The sequence below is a fragment of the Phocoena phocoena genome, chromosome 1, assembly GCF_963924675.1.
Source record: "Phocoena phocoena chromosome 1, mPhoPho1.1, whole genome shotgun sequence".
NCBI lineage: Eukaryota > Metazoa > Chordata > Mammalia > Artiodactyla > Phocoenidae > Phocoena > Phocoena phocoena.
In genome coordinates this window covers 148,760,347-148,769,440 of record NC_089219.1, presented here as the reverse complement: position 1 = coordinate 148,769,440, position 9,094 = coordinate 148,760,347, and positions in this window count along the sequence as shown.

Below are 9,094 nucleotides of genomic sequence, written 5' to 3'. Positions count from 1 at the left end.
GAGCTGAAACAGAACAAGGGGAGACAGATTAAAGATTAAAATTAGACATGAGCAAGGAGTGGGAGGTGATGAAAACATCTCTGAAGGACTTGAAATACAGGCATAATTGTTACTGGGTTGATTAGTTATAGCAAAACCAGGTGGCATACTAAGTTCCTTCTGTATATGTCTTTCATTTATTGGACACATGGTTTAATCTGTCCTGTCTTTACACAGAATTCAGCATCCTTGTCACAAGTCAATGAATATATTTTCTCTGTTGATTCTGAGTCTATTATGTACAAAAACTATGATGGGCTTGGTAAAAAAATGTTAAGTAATACATTAAAATATAAGTAGTTTATGTTCACTATGGGAAGACAAGTCATATAAAAATAAAGGTAACTAGCAATTAAAGTTCACTAACAGTATTTTTCATTAATTATATGATAGTATGACTTCTTGAAGAAAACTCACTATCCAATCATAATGTCTAATTTATTGTTATTAAACACATCTTCATTTAATGCACATGGGTACCACACTCATTAAACATGTGCTTGCCTTGCACAAAGAGTAAGCTGAGAGATCATAGATCAAATCATTAGAGAACCCAAAACATTGGTTAGTAAAAACATCTATATAAGTGATTAAAATCTATTATTTCCTTCATCTTTTAGAAATCTGAGATAAGGTCTATATTTTTCCTATTTCTCAGAGAAATTTCTAGCCAGAAGGAGGTTGGGAGAAGATGGAAATTTGAAGTAAGCAAGATGCTTCATATAGTAATTCATTAACAAATATTTACTTGTTATGAATTACTATTCATAATAGCAATTTGAATTCTGATTATCATGGTGTACAGCATGTCAGGGATATATCGGTGAACAAAACAGACAGCAATCTCCACCCTTATAGAAGTTATTTTTTATTGTGGAGAGACAGACATCAAACCCCGAACATAATAAATTAAGGAAACAATATATTGTAATAGAAAGTGATGGACTGGAGGGAGACCTTCAAAATGATGGAGGAGTAAGACATGGAGACCACCTTCCTCCCCACAAATACATCAGAAATACATCTACACATGGAATAACTCCTACAGAACACCTACTGAATGCTGGCAGAAGACTTCCCAAAAGGCAACAAACTCCCCACGTACCTGGGTAGGGCAAAGGAAAAAAGAAAAAACAGAGACAAAAGAATAGGGATGGGACCTGCACCTCTGGGAGGGAGCTGTGAAGGAGGAAAAGTTTCCACACACTAGGAAGCCCCTTCACGGGTGGAGACTGCGGGTGGCAGGGTGGAAGCTTCAGAGCCATGGAGGAAAGCGCAGCAACAGGGGTGCAGAGTGCAAAGCGGAGAGATTCCCGCACAGAGGATCAGTGCCGACCGGCACTCACCAGTCTGAGAGGCTTCTCTGCTCACCCACTGGGGCAAGCGGGGCTGGGAGCTGAGGCTCAGGCTTCGGAGGTCAGACCCCAGGCAGACGACTGGGGTTGGCTACCTGCACACAGCCTGAAGGGGGCTAGTGCACCACAGCTAGCCAGGAGGGAGTCCAGGGAAAAGTCTGGAACTGCCTAAGAGACAAGAGACCATTGTTTCAGGGTGCGCGAGGAGAGGGGATTCAGAGCACCACCTAAATGAGCTCCAGAGATGGCGCGAGCCGTGGCTATCAGTGCGGACCCCAGAGACGGGCATGAGATGCTAAGGCTGCTGCTGCCGCCACCAAGAAGCCTGTGTGCAAGCACAGGTCACTATCCACACCTCCCCTCCAGGGAGCCTGTGCAGCCCACCACTGCCATTGTCCCGTGATCCAGGGACAGCTTCCCCGGGAGAACACACTGCGTGCCTCAGGCTGTTGCAACGTCACGCTGACCTCTGCCACCTCAGGCTTGCCCTGCTCTCCGTACCCCTCCCTCCCCCGAGCCTGAGTGAGCCAGAGGCCCCTAATAAGCTGTTACTTTAACCCCATCCTGTCTGAGTGAAGAACAGGAACCCTTAGGTGACCTACACACAGAGGAGGGGCCAAATCCAAAACTGAACCCCGGGAGTTGCACGAACAAAGAAGAGAAAGGGAAATCTCTCCCAGCAGCCTCAGGAGCAGTGGATTAAATGTTCACAATCAACTTGATGTTCCCTGCAACTCTGGAATACCTAAATAGACAATGAATCATCCCAAAATTGAGGCGGTGGACTTTGGGAACAACTGTAGACTTGGGGTTTGCTTTCTGCATCTAAGTTGTTTCTGGTTTTATGTTTATCTTAGTTTAGTATTTAGAGTTTATTACCATTGGTAGATTTGTTTATTGATTTGGTTGCTCTCTTCCTTTTTTTTAATACATAGATATATATTTTTTTTTTCCTTTTTCTCTTTTTGTGAGTGTGTATGTGTATGCTTCTTTGTGTGATTTTGTCTGTATAGCTTTGTTCTTATCATTTGTCCTAGGGTCTGTCTGTCCATTGTTGTTGTGGTTATTGTTGTTTTTTTTTTTAGTATAGATTGTAGCACTTGTTATCATTGGTGGATTTGTTTTTTGGTTTAGTTGCTCTCTTCTTTCTTTTTTTTTAATTAATTTTTAATTTTTAATAATTTTTTATTTTCATAACTTTATTTTATTTCATTTTTTCTTTCTTTCTTTCTTTTTTTCTCCATTTTCTTCTGAACCGGGGGGCTAACAAGATCTTGGTGCTCTAGTCAGGTGTCAGGCCTGTGCCTCTGAGGTGGGAGAGCCGAGTTCAAGATATTGGTCCACCAGAGACCTCCCGGCTCCACATAATATCAAACGGGGAAAGCTCTCCCAGAGATCTCCATCTCAAAGCTAAGACCCAGCTCCACTCAATGACCAGCAAGCTACAGTGCTGGACACTCTATGTGAAACAAGTAGCAAGACAGGAACATGACACCACCCATTAGCAGAGAGCCTGCCTAAAATCATAGTAAGCTCACAGACAACCCAAAACACACCAATGGACTTGGCCCACCAGAAATACAAGATCCAGCCTCATCCACCAGAACACAGGCACCAGTTCCCTCCACCAGGAAGCCTGTACAACCCACTGAACCAACCTTAGCCAGTGGGGGAAGATGCCAAAAAAAAACTGGAACTACAAACCTGCAGGCTGTGAAAAGGAGACACCAAACACACTAAGTTAAGCAAAATGAGAAGACAGAGAAATACACAGCAGATGAAGGAGCAAGGTAAAAACCCACAAAACCAAACAAATAAAGAGGAAATAGTCCACCTAAAAAATAATTCAGAATAATGATAATAAAGATGATCCAAAATCTTTGAAATAGAATGGAGTAAAAAAGTGAAACATTAACAGGACCTAGAAGAACTAAAGAGCAAACAAACAGTGATGAACAACACAATAAATGAAATGAAAAATTCTCTAGAAGGAATCAATAGCAGAATAACTGAGACAGAAGAACGGATAAGTGACCTGGAAGACAAAATAGTGGAAATAACTACCACAGAGCAGAATAAAGAAAAAAGAATTGAAGACAGTCTCAGAGACCTCTGGGACAAGATTAAATGCACCAACATTCAAATTATAGGGGTCCCAGAAGAAGAGGAGAAAAAGAAACAAACTGAGAAAATATTTGAAGAGATTATAGTTGAAAACTTCCCTAATATGGGAAAGGAAATAGTCAATCAACTCCAGGAAGCAGAGAGAGTCCCATACAGGATAAATCCAAGGAGAAACACAGCAAGACACATATTAATCAAACTCCTAAAAATTAAAAAACGAAGAAAATATATTAAAAGCAGCAAGGGAAAAACAACAAATAACGTACAAGGGAATCTCCATAAGGTTAACAGCTGATCTTCAGCAGAAACTCTGCAAGCCAGAAAGGAGTGGCAGGACATATTTAAAGTGATGAAAGAGAAGAACCTACAACAAAGATTATTCTACCCAGCAAGGATCTCATTCAGATTCAACGGAGAAATTAAAACCTTTACAGACAAGCAAAAGCTAAGAGAATACAGCACCACCAAACCAGCTTTACAACAAATGCTAAAGGAACTTCTCTAGGCAGGAAACACAAGAGAAGGAAAAGACCTACAATAACAAACCCAAATCAATTAAGAAAATTGTAATAGGAACATACATATTGATAACTACCTTAAATGTAAATGGATTAAATGCTCCATCTAAAAGACATAGGCTGGCTGAATGGATACAAAAATAAGACCCATATATATGCTGTCTACAAGAGACCCACTTCAGCCCTAGGGACACATACAGAATGAAAGTGAAGGAATGGAAAAAGATATTCCATGAAAATGGAAATCAAAAGAAAGTGGGAGTAGCAATTCTCATATCAGACAAAATAGATGTAAAAATAAAGACTATTTCAAGAGACAAAGGACACCACATAATGATCAAGGGATCAATCCAAGAAGAAGATATAACAATTGTAAATATTTATGCACCCAACATAGGACCACCTCAATATATAAGGCAAATGCTACAAGCCATAAAAGGGGAAATCAACAGAAACACAATCATAGTAGGGGACTTTAACACCCCACTTTCATCAATACACAGACCATCCAAAATGAAAATAAATAAGGAAACACAAGCTTTAACCAATACATTAAACAAGATGAACTTAATTGATATTTATAGGATATTCCATCCAAAAACAACAGGATACACTTTCTTCTCAAGTGCTCATGGAACATTCTCCAGGATAGATCATATCTTGGGTCACAAGTCAAGCCTCGGTAAATTTAAGAATATTGAAATCTTATCAAGTATCTTTTCCAATCCCACTGCTATGAGACTAGATATCAATTACAGGAAAAAATCTGTAAAAAATACAAACATATGAAGCTAAACAATACACTACTAAATAACCAAGAGATCACTGAAGAAATCAAAGAGGAAATCAGAAAATACCTAGAAACAAATGACAATGAAAACATGATGACTCAAAACCTATGGGATGCAGGGCTTCCCTGGTGGCACAGTGGTTGGGAGTCCGCCTGCCGATGCAGAGGACACGGGTTCGTGCCCAGGACCGGGAGGATCCCACATGCCGCGGAGCAGCTGGGCCCGTGAGCCATGGCCGCTGAGCCTGCACGTCCAGAGCTGTGCTCCTCAACGGGGGAGGCCACAGCGGTGAGAGGCCCACGTGCCGCAAAAAAAAAAAAAAAAAAAAAAAAAAACCTATGGGATGCAGTAAAAGCAGTTCTAAGAGGGAAGTTTATAGCAATACAATCCTACCTCAAGAAACATCTCAAATAAACAACCTAACCTTACACCTAAAGCAATTAGAAAGAAAACAAAAAGAACTTCAAAGTTAGCTGAAGGAAAGAAATCGTAAAGATCAGATCAGAAATAAATTAAAAAGAAATGAAGGAAATGATAGCAAAGATCAATAAAAGTAAAAGCTGGCTCTTTGAGAATATAAACATAATTGATAAAACATTAGCCAGACTCATAAGAAAAAGAGGGACAAGACTCAAATCAACAGAATTAGAAACGAAAAAGGAGAAGTAACAACTGACACTGCAGAAATACAAAGCATCATGAATGATGACTACAAGCAACTACATGGCAATAAAATGGACAACCTGGAAGAAATGGACAAATTCTTAGAATTTGAGACTGAACAAGGAAGAAATAGAATATATAAACAGACCAATCACAAGCACTGAAATTGAGACTGTGATTAAAAATCTTCCAACAAACAAAAGTCCAGGACCAGATGTCTTCACAGGAGAATTCTATCAAACATTTAGAGAAGAGCTTACACCTATCCTTTGCAAACTTTTCCAAAATATAACAGAGGGAAGAACACTCCCAAACTCATTCTACAAGGCCACCATCACCCTGATAACAAAACCAGACAAAGATGTCACAAAGAAAGAAAACTACAGGCCAATATCACTGATGAACATAAATGCAAAAATCCTCAACAAAATACTAGCAAACAGAATCCAACAACACATTACAAGGATCATACAGCATGATCAAGTGGGGTTTATCCCAGGAATGCAAGGATTCTTCAATATATGCAAATCAATCAATGTAATAAACCATATTAACAAATTGAATAAGAAAAACCATATGAGCATCTCAATAGATGCAGAGAAAGCTTTTGATAAAATTCAACACCCATTTATGATAAAAACCCTCCAGAAAGTAAGCACAGAGGGAACCTACCTCAACATAATAAAGGCCATATACAACAAACCCACACCCAACATCATCCTCAATGGTGAAAAACTGAAACTATTTCCCCTAAGATCAGGAACAAGACAAGGTTGTTCACCCTCACCACTATTATTCATCATAGATTTGGAAGTTTTATCCACAAACTCAGAGAAGAGAGAGAAATAAAAGGAATCCAAATCAGAAAAGAAAAAGTAAATTTATCACTGTTTGCAGATGACATGGTACTATACATAGAGAATCCTAAAGATGCTACCAGGAAATGACTAGAGCTAATCAATGAAGTTGGTAAAGTAGCAAGATACAAAATTAATGCACAGAAATCTCTTGCATTCCTATACACTAATGATGAAATATCTGAAAGAGAAATTAAGGAAACACTCTCATTTACCACTGCAATAAAAAGAATAAAATACCTAGGAATAAACCTACCTAAGGAGGCAAAAGACCTTTATAGAGAAAACTATAAGACACTGATGAAAGAAATTAAAGATGATACAAACAGATGGAGAGATATACTATGTGCTTGGATTGGAAGAATCAACATTGTGAAAATAATATACTACCAAAAGCAACCTACAGATTCAATGCAATCCCTATCAAACTACCAATCGCATTTTTCACAAAACTAGAACAAAAAACTTCACAATTTGTATGGAAACACAAAAGACCCCAAATAGCCAAAACAAACTTTAGAAAGAAAAATGGAGCTGGAGTAATCCATCTCCCTGACTTCATACTACACTACAAAGCTACAGTAATCAAGACAGTATGGTACTGACACAAAAACAGAAATATCAATCAATGGAACAGGATAGAAAGCCCAGAGAGAAACCCACGTACATATGGTCACCTTATGTTTGATAAAGGAGGCAGGAATATATGTTAGGGAAAAGACAGGCTCTTCAATAAGTGGTTCTGGGAAAACTGGACAGCTACATGTAAAAGAATGAAATTAGAACACTCCCTAACACGATACACAAAAATAAACTCAAAATGGATTAAAGACCTAAATGTAAGGCCAGACACTATAAAACCCTTAGAGGAAAACATAGGCAGAGCACTCTATGACATAAATCACAGCAAGATGCTTTTTGATCCACATCCTAGAGAAATGGAAATAAAAAAAAATAATAAACAAATGGGACCTAATGAAACTTAAAAGCTTTTGCACAGCAAAGGAAACTATAAACAAGAAGAAAAGACAACCCTCAGAATGGCAGAAAATATTTGCCAATGAAGCAACTGACAGAGGATTAATCTCCAAAATTTAGAAATAGCTCATGCAGCTTAATATCAAAAAACAAACAAACAAATCTAAAAATAGGCAGAAGACTTAAATAGACATTTCTCCAAAGGAGATATACAGATTGCCAACAAACACATGAAAGGATGCTCAACATCACTAATCATTAGAGAAATGCAAATCAAAACTACAGTGAGATATCAGCTCACAAGTCAGAATGGCCATCATCAAAAAAATCTCCAAACAATACATGCTGGAGAGGGTGTGGAGAAAAGGGAACACTCTTGCACTGTTGGTGGGAATGTAAATTGTTACAGCCACTATGGAGAAAAGTATGGAGGTTCCTTAAAAAACTAAAAATAGAATTACCTTACGACACAGCAATCCCACTACTGGGCATATACCCTGAGAAAACCATAATTCAAAAAGAGTCATGTACCACAATGTTCATTGCATCTCTATTTACAATAGCCAGGACATGGAATCAACCTAAGTGTCTATTGACAGATGAATGGATAAAGAAGATGTGACACATATATACAATGGAATATTACTCAGCCCTAAAAAGAAACAAAATTGAGTTATTTGTAGTGAGATGGATGGACCTAGAGTCTGTCATACAGAGTGTAATAAGTCAGAAAGAGAAAAACAAATATGGTATGCTAACACATATATATGGAATCTAAAAAAAAAAGCTTCTGAAGAGCCTAGAGGCAAGACAGGAAAAAAAGACGCAGATGTAGATAATGGACTTGAGGACACAGGGATGGTGAAGGGTAAGTTTGGATGAAGTGAGAGAGTGGCATGGACATATATACACTACCAAATGTAAAACAGATAGCTAGTGGGAAGCAGCCGCATAGCACAGGGAGATCAGCTCGGTGCTTTGTGACCACTTAGAGGGGTGGGATAGGGAGGATGGGAGGGAGACGCAAGAGGGAGGAGATATGGGAATATATGTATATGTATAGCTGATTCACTTTGTTGTACAGTAAAAACTAACATACCACTGTGAAGCAATTATACTCCAATAAACATGTTAAACAAAAAGAAAGTGATGGATTCTATAGAAGCAATAGATGGGGTTTGCAGAATTTGGGAGAACTGGGAAGTACAAATAAATACAGTTGTGTGGAAAGGCCTCATTGAGATGATGACATTTGGTCAAAGTCTTGAAAAGAGGTAAGGAAGTGAGCCATGTGGACAACTAGAGGAAGAATATTTCTGGCAGAGGGAACAACCAGGAACAAAAGTCCTGAGATAGGAATGTGTCTGGCCTATTCAAAAACTGGCAAGGAGGTCTGTACAGTCAAAGATAAAGGAGGGAGGAGAAGAGCTGTCTTAGGGCATAAAGTCAAGAGCAAACTAGGAGAGTCAAGTCATGTGGGGCCTTTTAAGTCATTGTAGAACTTTGGCTTTTACTCTGAGCAAAATGTGAAGACATTGATAAGTTCTGAGCAAAGAAATAAAATGCACGTATTTTTATTGTTAAAGACAGTCTGGCTCTCTCCTAAGAGTTGCCTGTGTGGGGGGGGGGTTATAAAGAAGCAACAACAGTGAAAAGCCCACCATGAAGAGTACTGCAGTATTGCGGTGAGACATGCCTGTGGTCTGGATCCAGGCATTAGCAGAACAGAAGTGGGGAGTAGTCGGATCATGGATACTTTCTGAAGGTGG